Below are 19872 nucleotides of genomic sequence, written 5' to 3'. Positions count from 1 at the left end.
AAATCACTCCTATACATTTAAGCACTTAAATCAACACCTCAAATCACCATTTACATGTAGAAATAATTCATTAACCTTGAGATTCCATGGATGTCCGAAATTGGATATATCAATAACTCCTCAAAACTTTAAAATCTCTTCACCAAATCACCTATCTCAAATTAAACATAAACTTTAACAAAGAAAGGATGAAGAAATAGTTACTTACCTCTTATGGACTTCCTCAAAACTCCATCAAAACTTTCCTTTCTTGCTTCCAAAATGTTGCCCAAGTTGTATTGAACAACTTTAGTGAGAGGATTTAGTGGAGAAGATGGCTTAAAGTGGGTTGCATGAAGCTTGTGGGAGGTTCGGCCATGGAGTATTTGGAAGCTCTAATTTCGGCTGGTTGTTCCAAAGCTTGAAGATGAACATGCTGAAGTGTGTGGCTATCCACTTAAGTGGAAATATCTCCCACTAATCCTCCACTAACATTTATTTAATTCATTTTATAGGTTAAAGTTTAATTATTTAATTTATATTCCATTTCTTTCATCATTTAAATTATGTATCACCATTTTAATTTTCATGACATTTTCAAAGTATGCTATCACTTATTTTTATTGGACATTGAGGTCAAAAGGAAACTCCAGGTGTCAAATGACTAAAATGCCCCTATTCGGGTTGTATTCTCTATTTTTCGGTAACACCGATTTTTGTCGATTTCTCAATTTTTTATTTTTCTTTGTACTAATTAATTAATTTTTCTTTGACATTTCCAATGTCATATATACTTCAATAGATGTTTATTTAAGTCTTAAAAATATTTCCCAGGGTTTCCCGCGGTCCAGGGCTAGTCAACGGTCCTTGCCGCAACTTCTCTGTGCGGTCACCCATCGCTACAGTTTTTTGCTCGTTTAACTTAATAACATTTCATTGCTCTTATTTTTCCTTTATTTTTCTTGTATTTTCCTCTATTGTATTTCATTATTTCATGTCTTCTTACTAACATTTAAGTGTAGTTCCAAGCATTCTAGCTGTCCGGACAGACACTGGTCACCAGAACAGTAAAACGCACTACCAAATATAGGGGTACTACAATTCTCTCCCCTCCCCCCCCCCCCTTAAAATAAATTTTGTCTCAAAATTTTACTTGAAATCAGTCTCTGAACAGCTATGGGTGCTATCTCGTCATGTCCTTTTCATGTTCCCAAGCAGCTTCCTGGCCTGAATGATGGTTCCACTGTAACACCCCTATGTTCGGTAGTGTGTTCTACTATTCCGGTGATCAGTATCGGTCCGGACAGCTAGAATGCCTAGAACTACATTTAAAAGTTAGTGAGGAGACATAAAATAATGAAATACAAGAAAAACAAAGGAAAAATAATAGCAATGAAATGTAACCAAGTTAAACTAGCCGAAAACCATAGCGATGGGTGACCACACCAGGAAGTTGCGGCGTGGACCGTTGACTAGCCCCGGACTGTGGAGAACCCTAGAAAATATTTATAAGACTTAAATGAACATCTATTAAAGTATAAATGTCATTAGAAATATCAAAGAAAAATTAATTAATTAGTACAAAGAAAAATGAAAAATCGAGAAAATGACAAAATTCAGTGTTACCGAAAAATCAGGAATGCAACCCGAATAGGAGCATTATGGTCATTTGACATCCCGAGTTGCCTTTTGACCTAAATGTCCATTAAAAATAAGTGGTATTAAATTTTGAAAATCTCATAAAAAAAAAAAGAAATTAAATGTCAAATACAATTTATGAAAAGTGAGGGGTAAAGATTAGGATAATTAAAAGTTTAATATCTTAATATTTAATCAAGTTAGTGGACATTAAGTGGCACAATATAAAGCACCTAAGGACACCTAAGTGGGCAGAATTTCCCACTAACAAACCCATCTTGTTTACTTCCGTTCTCCATAGCCGAATTGAAATTCCTTCCAAAACTCCATTGACGTCCATGTGTGGAGCTTCATCCACCTATGTTCATGTAACATCCCTATTTGCATAGCCTGGTATATTTCACTATTTCGGTGACCGGAGTCAGTCCAGACAATTAAGGGGATTAGAACCACACTTAAGACAACTAGATAAGCCATAAACACAAATAATTAGTGATTGTCAATTAGTCAAGAATAAATAAGAAAAACAAAATATAAGAAGTTAAACGAGCCGAGAGTCACAGCGATGGGTAACCTTCTCGGGAAGAAGTACGAAGTCGAGTTAAACTCAAATTTCGAGCCGTAAAATGTGACGCTGCGGTCCTTAGAACCATTACAAACACAGTGGAAAAGAGAAAATCACGAAAAAGAATTGTTAAGCCGGTCAAATAATTAGGTCAGGGATCCAGAGGAAATCTTGAATTATTTGCAAACCGGATTGAACTGGCGAGGGGCAATTTGGTCAATTGACCCCGAGAGCTGACTCCTGACCTAACTGTCCAATAAAATCAGAGAAAAGAAAATTTTGGGATCAAGAATTAAATTAAAGAACTAATAGAAAAATATATAAAAAAGAAAAAGAAAAAAATTTGGAAAAGGTGAAAAAGCTTATTACATCATGCATGAATCATGCATGATGCAATAAACTTAATAATTAAAATTTTAAATTTTAGGATAATTTTGTGTTACTAAATATTTAAAAAAACACATAAAAAAAAGAAAATTGAATAATGACATCACCAAATGACATAAGATATGACATCAAAATTAATTTTAATTTAATTAACCAATTTGACTAAGTCAAATTTTGCATAAATACACATAAAATGAAAAAAAAAAAAAATATATCCATCTTCTTCTTTCCCGTAGCTCTCTTTCTCTCTTTCTCCCAAAGCTCTCCACCCTTAAAACCTCCATGAAAGCTCATCTTTGAGCTTAAAAGACCAAAAATTTCACCATAGAAAATTACTCTACCATGGTTAAAGCTTGTTTTGGCAACTAGAAGAGGTGATTGAAGAACAAAGAAAGAAGAAAGGAAGAGGTTTGAAGGAAAAGAAAATTCTGCACTAAGGTTAGTAAACTAAATTTGATTTTCTAGTTGAATTAGTTGTGTTTATAGCTTAATTAACTTAGAAATAAACTTAAAATGAAATGAAATTAATTATTGGAGGACTAAACATGGATTTTGATCAGCTAGGGTTTGCTATGGTAGTGCATGAATTTGATTGGATTATAAGTGTAGGCAAGCTTATATGAATGTAGAGGTTATATTGAGATACCTGGATGTGGTTAAATGTAATTACTAGAGTAGTTAGGGTTTTGGACCTAGGGTTTAGAGGCAAAAATATGAGAAATGGTAAAATGATGTGTTTGACCTAGTTTGAAGTGAGAAATGATCATTTTAGACCAAATGAAATGTGTTGGAAGTGTTGGAGTTGAGACTAAATTCGGACTCAATGTGGTCATGCTGCTGGTAGCATGACCAAGGTTCCTTTGAGGGACCAAAAATGAAAATTTACAAGTCCAATTGGTATAAGACCAATTGGAAATGAAAATAGACACTAAATGACACAATTTTCATTTATAAACCATGTCCAAAAAGTGACCAAAACCTAGTGAATAAATTGACCCAATTCTGTACAAACTGACTAAATGAATAGTATTTATTCATTTGCCCATAACTTGAGCTAGGCAGGTCTAAATGACCTGATATTTTACCAGTGGATAGATGAGATATAGACCTAAAACTTTTATGAAGAACACAAACCCAAATTCTTCCACTAACCAAGTCATTTGGCCACCCAAATTTGGTGACCTAAAACTGCCAGAACCAAAATTTGTCCAGAAATCTGGGTTAAGTCTAATCCGGCAGCCATGGTTCAAATGACTATAACTTGAGCTACAAAACTCCAATTGGAGTGATTCAAAAATGAGAATGAACTTAAGACAATAGGGAACATTTTCTATGAAGAAAGTTTTGCTAAATTCTAACAGTAAAATGACCAATGGAACAGTGCAACTTAAGATACCAAAACTGAAAATTTACAAATTTGCCTAAAAGACTTAGAATTTGAGTAAACAACCAAAACCAACAAATTTAGTGACCAAAATGTGGTATGTGGGTGAAGTTGAAGTTCCCATACCTATTAAGCCTTAGAAAGTCAACAAATTGACTTGAATAGTACCATGAATAGTAACTCCAAAATGAAAATTTCCAAGAATGTTAGTTTAAGCATATTTGCACTAGAATTAAGTATTTGTGAATTAATTATTGGATTTATTGTGAAAGAAGATACTAAAACACTATAAATTTTGTGTTTCAGCTGAAAAAGACCCGGAAGGCCTAGAGGCAATTAAGTTCAGGTTTGTGCACAAAAATTTTAAATTATAGTTTTCATAATGGAAATTGATTTGTTATACATTGTGAATGTGTTTGTTCATTACGAATTTTGAGAATGTTGCATTGCCTATTCTACAATAGAAATTTGGAAGGAAAATTAATTATTGATTTATATGAAATATTTGAACAATATGGTTTTGAATTTAGTTATGGCTTTGAAAATCTTATTTGAAAAATAATGTGTTGCCTACTTTATAAATGAAAAGTTTAGAATGAAATATGATTTGTGAATTGTATAAAATATTTGAATAACTTGATTTAAATTATTTTTAATTCACACTTGGCATGACAATATTAATATGTTCCTCCTCCACTTGTGGGGTGAGTTTGATATTTGATCACTTTCCTCCCTCTCTGGCTTTCCAGTCTGAGGGGCGAGTTTGGATGAGTACTCATTAGCTAGCTAGCCACCTCCCTCATTGATTTCGATTAGTGGGGTGAGTATGCCTTATCGTGATGTAAACACGACATGTTTGGAAATTTTGTGTCATGACCTAAGTTGTGTTATTTTTTGGCAACACTATGTTTATTAAATTGTTTGATCAAGTTGTGCTATATTAAGTTTTGAAAATTATGGTTTGTTATAAATGTGATTTGAGAAAAAAAATTGTGAAATGCGATTATGAAATTTTTGAATGATGATTTGTTCATAAATGTTTTATATTATGCATTTATGCTTTATTGTGCACCACTGAGTATTTATATACTCAGCGATAGCTTTAACTTGCTGTCGCAGATAGGGAAAAGGACATAGCAGCAGAACGAGCTGCTACAGTTAGAGAGGAGCATAATTGAAGAATTTTTATACGGGTATTTGTCTATACCCTGGTAGTTTAGTTTGATGTAAATATGATAGTATGCATATGTATCCCTGTAATTTGAGCAGTTGTACAGATAAAATTGTAATAATATTATTTTTGAGATTTTGCATCTGTAAATTAACTTATGATTGTAAATTAATGATTTAAAATGCAATGTGCATGAGTTATGAAATGTTTTGAGATGTTAATTCTTGATTTGAAATTTGGATTTTGAATTGAAGTGTTGCTATTGCTGTTGATTTGAAGTTTGGTGGTTGCAAATGGAGTTGGGAGTTGTAGAAAATTTATTGGAAGTGTTTTTCTCAGGTATTTGAAGAACTGTTTTCTCAAAATACAGACGGCACTCTGCCAAAATTTTTATAAACTTTGCCGAAAAATAAAAATGAAGAAAATTGTTTTAAATCCCTTGTAGTATATTTAATGGGTTACCGGTAGGTGAAGTACGGTAATTCATTAGGTGTTCTACGGGATCATGTTATGCCTTACAGAGGGGTGAGGTGTGACATGTTTAGTGGTATCAGAGCAAGGTTTTAAAATAAATTTTGAACTGTGAATTTGAAATATTTTGTCGATAAATACAAATGCTCAAATGTTTGATATATATGACATATTTACATCATAAATATGCACTAACGGAGGTCAACCTCCTTGTGTTTGTTATCAGGGAGTAGAAAATTTCTGAAAAATGGAATAGAAGAGGGAGATCATTCCGTAGAGCAATCTGTCGAGGCTGAGGCCCGAGGAGAAGCCCCAGCACTCCAGAATATTAGTGGGTCAGCCACTCCAGTTCCTCCTCAAGCACCGCAGTTCCCTGCTCAGTTTGTGCAGCAGATGGCTGCGTTCTTTCAACAAATGGCGGGAAATGTGCCACCTTAAGCATAGACACAAGCACCTGTAGCACAACCACAGCCTCCAGCTCGGCAATATGAGAAATTAATGAAATTTGGGGCTAAAGAATTCAAAGGAACAGTGGATCCACTGGAAGCAGAATAGTGGTTAGAGAGGATGGAACGGGTTTTCAGAAAACTACAGTGTGCTGAAGAGTTGAAGTTTGAATATTCAGTATCACTTCTGCAAGGGGATGCATATGAGTGGTGGAAGACCATCCCCTACAGTCTGATAGAGCCACCAGTCTTCACATGGGCAGACTTTTTAAGGGAATTTCGGCAAAAGTGGGTCCCTGATACTTATGTAGACATGAAGCTGCAAGAGTTTTTAAGTTTGAAGCAAGGGGATAGAACTGTAGCAGAGTATGAGCGGGACTTTTCAAAGCTAAGCCATTATGCTAGAAGCTTTGTCTCCACCCCCAGAGACCGGTGTAAAAGGTTTGAGGCTGGGTTGAGGCCTAGCTTGAGAATGCAAGTGATAGGATTTCGACACTAGAATTTTTCTGAATTGATTTCACAAGCCCTAGAACTGGAAAGGATAGAATCAGAATGGGCAGTGAAAAAGAGTACACAAGAGAAAGAGAAAACTGAAAGGGTTACTGGTCAAGCTACTGAGAGTGGCTCTAGGAAAAGAAAACATTTTGGAGGATCTAGCTCGCGCAAATCGGGTAGAGGTATATCTTCTAGACAGAAATCATCCCAATCCGATCAGAAAACTCAACAGAGACGCAGAAATACGCTATCAGATCGACTTTGTAAGACTTGTGGTAAACCACATAGAGGAGTATGTTATAGAGCTATAGGAGCATGTTTCAATTGTGGAGGGACTGGTCATTTTGCTAAGGATTGCATAAGTCCACGCTGTTATGGATCATTCACCACGGCAGAAGGATCAGCCCAAGTTTCTACCCCAAAGAGTTTACCAACAGTTGGTAGAGGCAGAGGTAGAGGTAGGGGTAGTACACTTAGAAGTCAGAGTACTGTGAATCAACCAGGACAAGGTGATGCTCCAGTGAGAGTATACACTATGCGATAGAGGGTCGAGGATGAGACTTCTGGTATGGTTGCAGGTATTTTCTCAATTCTTAACTGAGATATGTATATGTGTAAAAAAAAAAAAATTGATATGTTAGTGACTAGTCTTTTTAAAATTATTTTTGGAAGAGTTTGTCAGTGAAAAGTATTTGCTAGCACATAAGAATTTATAAAGTTAATTAGTAAGCCTAATTGTGTAAGGAAATAGAACCTAAAAGTAAGTTATAGTAATATAGCTACCTTAGATGCTAGTAAGGGTATTACTGCTGATAGATGTCAGTGGGTACCATAATCAAAATAAGTTCAAGATATTAGTGAATTTAAAAGAAATAAGATATAGGGAAGTTTGTTCTATTGGGATGTATCGTAGTAACTATGCAATATTCTTGATGTTTGTGCTGTAAGCTGCAAATTACAGTACTGGCTTGGGATTTATTTGCAATAAGAATAATTGCAAACGACATCTGTTTTGGTACAGTTAAGACAAGATAAAGTTTTCTTATTGGAAAGGAGTTTGAAAATCCTAACCTGTGATTTAAAACTCTAAAGTTAGAATATTGAAAGGATATAGTTCAGTACAAAAGAAAATATTGACTACACATCAGTGCAAAATAAGCTATAGAATATCGGTAGATAAAAATAAATAGAACAGTAAGAAATGAGAAAAATACTAGATGAGGAATTGCCATTAAGGCAAGCAATTTACTTAAGATGCATAACGATATTCTGAACTATTTTATCAAGAAAGAAATAAGTTAAACCAAAGCAAACAAGATAGTGCAAAATGGCACATAGGCCTTGGTCATAAATGGAGATGGTAAGATAATGGTTATGGACCTATGGCCAAGAAAGAAATGACCACAAAAGAAAATAATTGCTAAAACAACAACAAGAAAAGACTAAAACATTCTAAACTAAACTGAAGGTTACATCAAATGATTAAGAGATTTGATAAGAAAATAGTAAAACTAAGTTCACACCCATAGGATCACACGAGGTCCTAGAAAAGCAGATCCACTAGCACACAGATTTGCTTACCTCTAAAATTGAAATGAATTTGAATCTAACTTATGACAGAAGCGCATAAGGAACATGACACACAAGGTAAGCAATCGATGAGTAAATAGCGCTGGTTAAAGTGCTATGGACCATTATTCCGATTATGAAGCTATGTAGAAATGTGAGAAAAACATGAGAAAACAACACGTATGACTATTTGAGGACAAATAGTGGACACAATTTCGAGGACGAAATTATTTTAAGGGGGGGAGAATTGTAACATCCCTATTTGCATAGCCTGGTATATTTCACTATTCCGATGATCGGAGTTGGTCCGGACAATTAAGGGGATTAGAACTACACTTAAGACAACTAGATAAGCCATAAACACAAATAATTAGTAATTGTCAATTAGTCAAGAATAAATAAGAAAAACAGAACATAAGAAGTTAAACAAGCTGAGAGTCATAGCGATGGGTGACCTTCTCGGGAAGGACTGCAAAGTCGAGTTAAACTCAAATTTCGAACCGTAAAATGTGACGCTGTGGTCCTTAGGACCATTACGAACACAGTGGAAAAGAGAAAATCACGAAAAAAGAATTGTTGAGCTAGTCAAATAATTAGGTCAGGGATCTAGAGGAAATCTTGAATTATTTTCAAACCGGATTGAACCGGCGAGGGGCAATTTGGTCAATTGACCCCGAGAGCTGACTCCTGACCTAACTGTCCAATAAAATCAGAGAAAAGAAAATTTTGGGATCAAGAATTAAATTAAAGAACTACTAGAAAAATATATGAAAAAGAAAAAGAAAAAAATTTGAAAAAGGTGAAAAAGCTTATTACATCATGCATGACGTCATGCATGATGCAATAAACTTAATAATTAAAAATTTAAATTTTAGGATAATTTTGTCTTACTAAATATTTAAAAAAACACATAAAAAAAAAGAAAATTGAATAAAGACATCACCAAATGACATAAGATATGATATCAAAATTAATTTTAATTTAATTAACTAATTTGACTAAGTCAAATTTTGCATAAATATACATAAAATGAAAAAAAAAATAAAATAAAAAGATCCATCTTCCTCTTTCTCGTAGCTCTCTTTCTTTCTTTCTCCCAAAGCTCTCTCACCCTCAAAACCTCCATGAAAGCTCATCTTTGAGGTTGAAAAATAAAAAATCTCACCATAGAAAATTACTCTACCATGGTTAAAGCTTGTTTTGGCAACTAGAAGAGGTGATTGAAGAATAAAAAAAGAAGAAAGGAAGAGGTTTGAAGGGAAAGAAAATTCTGCACTAAGGTTAGTAAACTAAATTTGATTTTCTAGTTGAATTAGTTGTGTTTATAGCTTAATTAACTTAGAAATAAACTTAAAATGAAATGAAATTAATTGTTGGAGGACTAAACATGGATTTTGATCAGCTAGGGTTTGCTATGGTAGTGCATGAATTTGATTGGATTATAAGTGTAGGCAAGCTTATATGAATGTAGAGGTGATATTGAGATACTTGGATGTGGTTAAATGTAATTACTAGTATAGTTAGAGTTTTGGACCTAGGGATTAGAGGCAAAAATGTGAGAAATAGTAAAATGATGTGTTTGACCTAGTTTGAAGTGAGAAATGGTCATTTGAGACCAAATGAAATGTGTTGGAAGTGTTGCAGTTGAGACTAAATTCGAACTCAATGTGGTCATGCAGGCTCCTTTGAGGGACCAAAAATGAAAATTTACAAGTCCAATTGGTATGAGACCAATTGGGAATGAAAATAGATACTAAATGACACAATTTTCATTTAGAAACCATGCCCAAAAAGTGACCAAAACCTAGTAAATAAATTGACCCAATTCGGAAAATCTCAGTCTGCCCTGTACAAACTGACCAAATGAGATATAGACCTAAAACTTTGATGAAGAACATAAACCCAAATTATTCCATTAACCAAGTCATTTGGCCATCCAAAGTTGGTGACCTAAAACTACCAGAATCAAAATTTGCCCAGAAATTTGGGTTAAGTCCAATCCGGCAGCCATGGTTCAAATGACTATAACTTGAGCTACAAAACTCCAATTGGAGTGATTCAAAAAGGAGAATAAACTTAAGCCAATAGGGAACGTTTTCTATGAAGAAAGTTTTGCCAAATTCTAACAGTAAAAAGACCAATGGAACAGTGCCACTTAAGACACCAAAACTGAAAATTTGCAAATTTGCTTAAAAGGCTTAGAATTTGAGTAAACAACCAAAACCAATAAATTTAGTGACCAAAATGTGGTATGTGGGTGAAGTTGAAGTTCCCATACCTATTAAGTCTTAGAAAGTCAACAAATTGACTTTAATAGTACCATGAATAGTAACTCCAAAATGAAAATTTTCAAGAATGTTAGTTTAAGCATATTTGGGCTAGAATTAAGTATTTATGAATTAATTATTGGATTTATTGTGTAATAAGATACTAAAACACTATAAATTTTGTGTTTCAGCTGAAAAAGACTCGAAAGGCCTAGAGGCAATTAAGTTCAGGTTTGTGCACAAAAATTTTAAATTATAGTTTTCATAATGGAAATTGATTTATTATACATTGTGGATGTGTTTGTTCATTATGAATTTCGAGAATGTTATGTTGCCTATTCTACAATGAAAATTTGGAAGGAAAATTAATTATTGATTTGTATGAAATATTTGAACAATATGGTTTTGAATTTAGTAATGGCTTTGAAAATCTTATTTGAAAAATAATGTGTTGCCTACTTTGTAAATGAAAAGTTTAGAATAAAATATAATTTGTGAATTGTATAAAATATTTGAATAACTTGATTTAAATTGTTTTTAATTCACACTTGGCATGACAATATTAATATGTTCCTCCTCCACTTGTGGGGTAAGTTTGATATTTGATTATTTTCCTCCCTCTCTGGCTTTCCAGTCTGAGGGGCGAGTTTGGATGAGTACTCATTAGCTAACTAGCCACCTCCCTCATTGATTTCGATTAGTGGGGTGAGTATGCCTTGTCGTGATGTACACACGACATGTTCGGAAATTTTGTGTCATGGCCTAAGTTGTGTTATTATTTGGCAACACTATATTTATTAAATTGTTTGATCAAGTTGTGCTATATTAAGCTTTGAAAATTATGATTTGTTATAAATGTAATTTGAGAAAAAAAATTGTGAAATGTGATTATGAAATTTTTGAATGATGATTTGTTCATAAATGTTTTATATTATGCATTTATGCTTTATTGTGCACCACTGAGTATTTATATACTCAGCGATAGCTTTAACTTCTTTATGTGAGCAGGAAAAGGACATAGCAACATAGCGGTACTCTGATTAGAGAGGAGCACAATTGAAGAATTTTTGTACGGGTATTTGTCTATACCCTGGTAGTTTAGTTTGATATAAATATGATAGTATGAATATGTATCCCTATAATTTGAGCAGTTGTACAGATAAAATTGTAATAATATTATTTTTGAGATTTTGCATCTGTAAATTAACTTATGATTGTAAATTAATGATTTAAAATGCAATGTGCATGAGTTATGAAATGTTTTGAGATATTAATTCTTGATTTGAAATTTGGATTTTGAATTGAAGTGTTGCTATTGCTGTTAATTTGAAGTTTGGTGGTTGCAAATGGAGTTGGGAGCTGTAGAAAATTTATTGAAAGTGTTTTTCTCAAGTATTTGAAGAACTGTTTTCTCAAAATACAGACGGCACTCCGCCGAAATTTTTATAAACTTTGCGGAAAAATAAAAATGAACGAAAATTGTTTTAAAATCCCTTGTAGTATATTTAATGGGTTACCAATAGGTAAAGTACAGTAATTCATTAGGTGTACTACGGGAACATGTTACATCTTAGGAGGAGTAGGGTGTGACAGTTCAAGCCATGGTTTGCACAAGAGTTCTTCATTAAAGTTAAAGTACACACCTTGGCCAGCATACTAGGAGCAAGAAAGATAATTTTTGGTGGAGATTTGAAGAAGTCCTAAAGAGGTAAGTTTGTATTTTTCAATCTTGCTTCATTAAACTTTGAATGGTTGTTGTGGGTAGTTGTTTTGTAGAGGAATTTTTGATGTTTGATAAATTAATGGAGGGGTACATTTCGGCAGCCATGAGGACTCACCATGAACAACTTTTTTTTGTATGTAAATAGTGGTTTGGATGATGATTTAAATGTTTACTTATATTGAAGTTGAATTCCATGTGTAAGGTTTGAATTGTAAGCTTGAAAAGTGAAAGTGAAAATTGATGGGTATGTGTAAACTTGTGGCAGCCTTATGAAGAAGATCAAAATGTGTTGTTTCATGGTTTGGTTTATGGAATTATATTGTTGAATTATGTTGTTATGGATGGCAGCATGTATGTGTGTATAAAGGTTTGAATTTGGACATGTAAATGAGGTGCATTCATGTGTTTAATTATTGTAATTGGACTTGAAAAATTCTGGGTTATAGTGTGCATATTGAGAATGGTTATAAGCTACCAAAATGACCAAAAATGTGTTGTTAAATGTGTTAATGGTAAGGTACAAAAAAGAAATGACATGGAAGAGTTAACTTGGTAAGCAAAGGATGTGTAATTGATGAGTGATGAACAATGTGTAATAGGGCAGTATATGTTTTGGCTTAGAACCTTAAGTGTGTGGCTCCAATTGGTATGAGACCAACTGAAGGTGAAACTAGGCACAAAATTTGCCAACTTTCATGAAGGAAGCTTACTAAAATTCTGCCTAGAAGATGACTTGAAAAATGACCAAATCCGGATTTGTGCTTGAAAAGCCTGAAAATTGACCATTTGGGCAGCAGTTGGTTTTTTGGCCATAACTCACTCAAAATAGGTCCAATTGACCTGAAATTTTTACCATGAATAGTTTAGACATATATCTACAATTCTTATGAAGACACCAACACCCAGAAATGATCATAAGCAAGTCAAATAGCTTGCACAAGTTCTGGTACCAAAACTGGCCAAACCAAAAGTGACCTAAAAATGACCTAAAGTTACCATTTTGGTACATTCTGTCAAGCATTGGTAAATTGACCATAACTTGGTCTACACAACTCAGAATGACCTGAAATTTTGCCCCGCGTGCAATAAGAAATAGACCTACAAGTTTTTAGTTTGGACCGAAACCCAAAAACCAAGGGAACTAGGTCATCCGGCTAGGTCCAATTAGTATACCGAAATCCGGCAACTTACAATAAAATGCAATATACTTGAAAATGAATTTGGTAACATGTACCAACACTAAAAGGCTATTAAATGTGACATATTGGTAACATTAGAATTGACCCAGTTAGAGTGCATCAAGGGTCAATATTATAGGTTGACTAATGAAATGAATTGAAGGGAATAGTACCAAGAAAATTTAAATATTAGATTTTATTATTAGAAACAAATTCATTGAGTACTGAAACACTTTAAATTGTGTGTTTCAGATGAAAAGGATATTGAGAAGCACAAGGAACACTGAGTCAGGGCCAAGAGGCATATATCAGAGGTTTGTGCACAATAGTTATTTCTTTTGAATTTTTCAATTGAAATAAACTATGATTATTTGTATGATATTGTTTTAAATTGTGTTTGTGCATAATAATTTTGATTTCTTATTTTCTACTTAAAAATTTATTTGAACATTATAGTTTTAAATTGTGTCTGTGCACAATACTTTTTATATTCACTGCTTTTACTAGAAAATTTATTTGGAGAAATGAGTTATGAATAATTTTTTATTGTTTTGGCTTTGAGAATCTTATTTGGAAATTATTGTGTTGCCTACTTTGCAAATGGAAATTTTGAGATAAAATGTGATTTGGAAATTGTATGAAATATTGTGATTTGGAATTGTTTTGATTCACACTTAGCATGACACTGTTATTATATACCTCCCTCTTTGACTTATCAGTCTGGGGTGAGTGTGATTATGTTCCTCCCTCTTTGACTTGCCAGTCTGAGGGGAGTGTGGATGAGTACTCATTATCTAGCTAGCTTCCTCCCTCATTGATTTCGATTAGTGGGGTGAGTGTGCCTTGTCGTGATGTACAACACGGCATGTGCAGAAAAATTGTGTCATGGCTTAAATTGTGTTATTGATTGGCAACACTGTATTATTTAGTTATTTGATCAAATGGTGTTATTGATTGGCAAAACTGTATTATTCAATTATTTGATCAAATGGTGTTATTGATTGGTAAAACTGTATTATTCAGTTATTTGATCAAATTGTGCTATTGATTGGAAAAACTATATTATTCAGTTATTTGATCAAATGGTGTTATTGATTGGCAAAACTGTATTATTCAGTTATTTGATCAAATGGTGTTATTAATTGGCAAAACTGTGTTATTCAATTGTTTGATCAAATTTGTGTTATATGAACTTTGTAAATTGTGAAATGGAATTGTGAATTATTTGATTTGTGAATTGTCAATAAAAGATTTATATATCGCACTTCAAATTGTTATTGTGTACTACTGAGTAAATTTTACTCAGCGATAGCTTTTCATTGCTGTCACAGATAAACAGACTGACAGGGCAGCAGACTAGGCTGCTAATGCTATATTAAGAGTTCATCGGATATATTGAGTATACCATATTTTGCACTTTGTATTGTAATGTATGTTCACTGTATGTATATAGTGTTCTTGATTTTGACCAGTTGTAAATTAAAATTGTACATTAAAGTTGTAAACTAAATTTGTAAATTATTTTGGTTTGTAAATATTGTGATATATTTCTTTTATCTCAGCTTTTGAAAACACTGGAAAATTATTGTGGATTGAGTAGAAAAATGTTGAGAAACTTATTGTGTTGATTTGAATGTTGGAGTTTGAGATTGAGAAATATATTTGAAGTGCTTTTTACAGGTTTTTGAAGAATTGTTTTATTCCAAATACAGATTGTCACACCTTACCCCTTTGTAAGGCATAACATGATCCCGTAGAATACTTAATGAACTACCGAACTTCACCTACCCATAACTCATTAAGTACCCTACAAGGGATTTTAAAACAATTTTCTTACATTTTTGAAGTGGTGAGCATTTTAGTGAGAATTAAAAACCATTTATTCAAAGCTTAAGGACTAGTAAAAATTTTTGTCCATTTAAATTTTGCCGCAAATTTTATAAAAATTTTGACAGAGTTCCCTCTATATTTTGAGAAATCAGTTCTTTAAAGACCTGTAAAAAGCACTTCCAAAATATTTCACAACTCCCCATCTCCAATAAAACTCAAATCAACCCAATTCAAATCACTTCAAGGCAATTTCCACAATTTAATCAAATTTGGTCATCACAAAATTTTTAATACTTCATTAACAAGGCATAAAGCAGAAAATTCATATTTACAAATATTAAATTTATAGAAGCAAACCCAAAATAATATTATTACAATTTATTTACAACTGCTCAATTTACATTGATACTTATGACATTACAGTATTTACATCAAAATAACCATAAGGGTATAAAACAATACCCGTACAAAAGGGATCAAGAAGTTCTTGTCAATCCCGCAGCTCACTCTGCTGCTTTCTCCTTGCTCTTATTTGCGACAGTAAATTAAACTATCGCTGAGTATAATCATACTCAGTGGTACACAATAAAAATTTAAAATGCGATACATAAATCATTTATTGATGAAACATAATTTGAATACTTCACAATCACATTCCACAAATATCAAAGCTCATAACAACTCATTTTTTCAAATAATATATTAAACACAGTTTAGTCAAACAATTTCATAAACACAGTGTTGCCAAAATCATACACAGCTTAAGCTATGACACAAAATTTCCGATCAATGCCGTGTTGTACACCACGACAAAGCAATCTACAACCCCATTAATCGAAATCAATGAGGGAGGTGGCTAGCTAGCTAATGAGTACTCATCCGATCTACAACCTCAACTGGCAAACTAGAGAGGGAGGAAAATAAACGATCTCAACCCCATAAATGAAGGAGGAAATGTGATACTGTCATGCTAAGTATGAATCCAAAATCAATTTAAAACAATTATTTTCAATAATTTATGAGAGATCCCAAATAATTTTCAAAGTTATTTTTGTATTCACAAAGTGGCAACACAATTCATAAATAACACAGCGATTTCATAAAGTATAGCAACTCAAATTTTCAATTGGAAAACAATTACATAAATTTATTGTGCACAAGCCTGACTAGAGTCGCCTCCAGGCCTTGACTCAGTCTCTCCGAACTTCCAAGTCTTTTTCAACTGAAACACACAATTTCATAGTGTTTCAGTACCATAACTTAACATAAGTCCAAAAATAAATTTAACTTCACTTTAACTAACTCTATTGCGTTAAATTCGACGTTCTCAAAATTTTTGTGTTTTGGGTTACTATTCACTACACTATTCAAGTCAAATTGTTGACTTTTTAAGGATTAATAGGTATGAGAACTCCAACTTCACCCACATACCACATTTTGGTCACCAAACTTGTTGGTTTTAGTCATTTTTTCAAAGCGTAGGTCATTTTGGCAAAATTGCCAATTTTCAGTTTTGGTGCTCCAAAGTTGCACTGTTCCATTGGTCGATCTACTGTTGGAATTTGACAAAACTTCCTTCATAGAAAATGTTCCTTATTTTCTTAAGTGTATTCTCATTTTTGGATCACCTCAATCGGAGTTTTGTAGCTCAAGTTATGGCCAAAATAAATTTACTGTTCACGTGCACTGTTCATACTGGTATCTTGGGTTCTGGTAGATTTTGATCCAACTTTGGTCAGTAATTTGATCAATTTAAGTTCATAATTTGGTCTAAATTTCTTCATATGAAATGTTCTACTATGTCTTAGTTTCCATTGGTTCAAGAATCGCCTAAATCCGAGTTTCCTAGAGAGAGTTATAGCCATCCAAACATTACTGCTCACATGAAAATCTGCAGAGTTGTAGGTTTGGTAACTCAACTTTGCTCAATAATTTGAATGGGTTAATGGCATAATTTGGGGTGATGTTCTTCATGAAAGTTTTAGATCTATATCTCCTCTAACCCCTGGCCAAATTTCAGGTCAATTTGACCTGTCTAACTCGAGTTATGACCAAATGAACAGTTACTGTTCATTTGGTCGATTCTTCTGATGGCAGCCTGCTCTTATTTCACTTTGGTCAATTGTTTCACCAAGTTTTAGTCAGTTTTTGGCCATGGTTCCTTAATGAAAATTGTGCTATTTTATGTCTATTTTCATCCCCAATTGGTGGCATATCAATTGGACTTGTAAAATTTGAGTTTTGGTCCTTCAAAGTGGGTTTGGTCATGCTGCCAGCAGCATGACCATTGGACCTACGAATTTGGTTTTCATTCCAACAATTCCCACACAACTTATTTGGTCATAATTGACCATTATTTCATTTCACAATAGGTCAAACATGCCATTTATGCATTTCTCCAAATTTTGGTTCATAAACCCTAGCATTGAAACCCTAATCTCACTAACTCTTGCATTTAACCATTTCAATGCCTTTAACTATCATCACTTAACTCATTAAGGTTCATATTCCTATCCAAGCCATTCAAGTCATGCAAATTACACTCTTCACAATGCTGGCCGAATTTCCTCTCTTCCTAAACATGCAATATTTTTCAATTTCTCCATATAATCTCATTCATTTCTACCCTAAATCCATCATATATACTAAAAAGAGAAGTTGGATTAGCTTACCTTAAGTGAGTAGAATTTGTCTATCCAATTCTTCAACTTTGCTTGATTTATTTGCTCCCAATCTTCTTATCAAAGTTCAAATACAAGTTTTAGTTATGGGATGTAAAGATTTCATGAAAAGATTTAGGGTTTATGGGAAGATTTAGATGGCTTCAATGGAGGTTTTAATCATGGTGAGGGAGAGGGAAATGGGAGGCGGCAACCAAAGGAAGGAAGAAGACTTTTTTTTTGTTTTTTTTTTCTTTTATTTTCTTTCATCTTTATCACTTAAAGAAGACCAAAAATCTAATTTAATAAATAATTTAATAAATTTGTTTGTGACATCATTAATGATGTCATCAACTTTGACTTTTCCATCTTTTCTTTTTTTTTTCTATTTATTTTTTTCTATTAGTTCTTTAATTTAATTCTTGATTCCAAAATTTTCTTTTCTCCAATTTTATTGGACAGTTAGGTCAGGAGTCAGCTCTCGGGGTCAACTGACCAAATTGCCCCTCGCCGGTTCATCCCGATTTGCAAATAATCCAATATTTCTTTCGGCTCTCTGACCTAATTATTTGACTGGCTTAACAGTTCTTTTTCATGATTTTCTCTTTTCCACTGTGTTTATAAGGGTCCTAAGGACCGCAGTGTCACTTTTTACGGTTCGAAATTTGAGTTTAAAACGACTTCGCAGTCGTTCCCGAGGAGGTCACTCATCGCTGTGACTCTCGGCTCCTTTGACTTCTTATGTTCTGTTTTTCTTATTTATAGTTAACTAATTAAACATTACTAATTATTTGTGTTTATGGCTTCTCAAATTGTCTTAAGTGTGGCCCTAGTCCCATTAATTGTCTGGACTGACACCGGTCACCGGAACAGTGAAATATACCAGGCTATGCAACGGGGGTGTTACAATTCTCCCCTCCTTAAATAAATTTCGTCTCGAAATTTTTACCTGGTATCAATCTCTGAACAGCTGTGGGTGTTGTCTCCTCATGTCCTCTTCTCGTTCCCTAGTAGCCTCTTGGCCCGAATGATGGTTCCACAGTACTTTTACCAACGGTATCTGCTTATTTCGTAGCTGCTTCACCTCATAAGCCAGAATCTTTATGGGTTCTTCTTCATATGTGAGCTCTGGATTCACTTCTATTTCTTCTACTGGTAGTACATGAGATGGGTCTGATCGGTACCTCCTCAACATAGACACATGGAAGACATTATGTATCTTCTCTGACTCTGGAGTTAGTGCTAACCGATATGCCAAAGGACCCACTCTTTCCAGAACCTCATATGGCCCGATAAAACGAGGACTTAGTTTCCCTTTTCTGCCGAATCTCATAGTCCTCTTCTAAGGAGAAACCTTGAGGAAAACTTTCTCACCCACAGCATACTCAATATCCCTTCTTTTCAAATCAATATATGACTTCTGACGGTCTGATGCAGCTTTAAGTCGACCTCTGATCACCTTGATTTTCTCTTCAGTCTGTTGAACTATTTCGGGTCCAATCATTTTTCTTTCACCCACGTCATCCCAACACAATGGGGTTCTACATTTCCTGCCATACAAAGCTTCATATGGAGGCATCCCAATGCTTGATTGGTAGCTGTTGTTGTAAGCAAACTCAATCAAAGGCAAGTGTGTATCCCAACTACCCTCAAACTCAATCACACAAGCCCGTAGCATGTCTTCCAAAATCTGAATTACCCACTCGGGTGGCCATCATGCGTGGGTGGAATGCAAGATCTTGAAGTTCAATCTAGTTCCTAGGGCTCTCTGAAGACTACCCCAGAATCTAGAAGTGAACCTAGGATCTCTGTCTGATACAATGGATACTGGCACTCCATGCAGTCTCACAATCTCATCGATGTATAACTTGGCCAATCTTTCTAAACTGTAGTCCATCCGAATTGGCAGAAAATGAGCAGACTTAGTTAGTCTATCGACAATGACCCATACTGCATCATGACTCTTCTGTGTTCTCGGAAGTCCCATCACAAAATCCATTGTTATTCTTTCCCATTTCCATTCTGGCACTGGTAGTGGATGTAACAACCCAGTTGGCACTTGATGCTCTGCCTTTACTTGCTGACAAGTTAGGCATTTGGATACAAACT

This window comes from Hevea brasiliensis, chromosome 4, assembly GCF_030052815.1.
Source record: "Hevea brasiliensis isolate MT/VB/25A 57/8 chromosome 4, ASM3005281v1, whole genome shotgun sequence".
Lineage (NCBI taxonomy): Eukaryota > Viridiplantae > Streptophyta > Magnoliopsida > Malpighiales > Euphorbiaceae > Hevea > Hevea brasiliensis.
The sequence above is the reverse complement of the archived record's forward strand: the minus strand, read 5'-3'. Positions refer to the sequence as shown.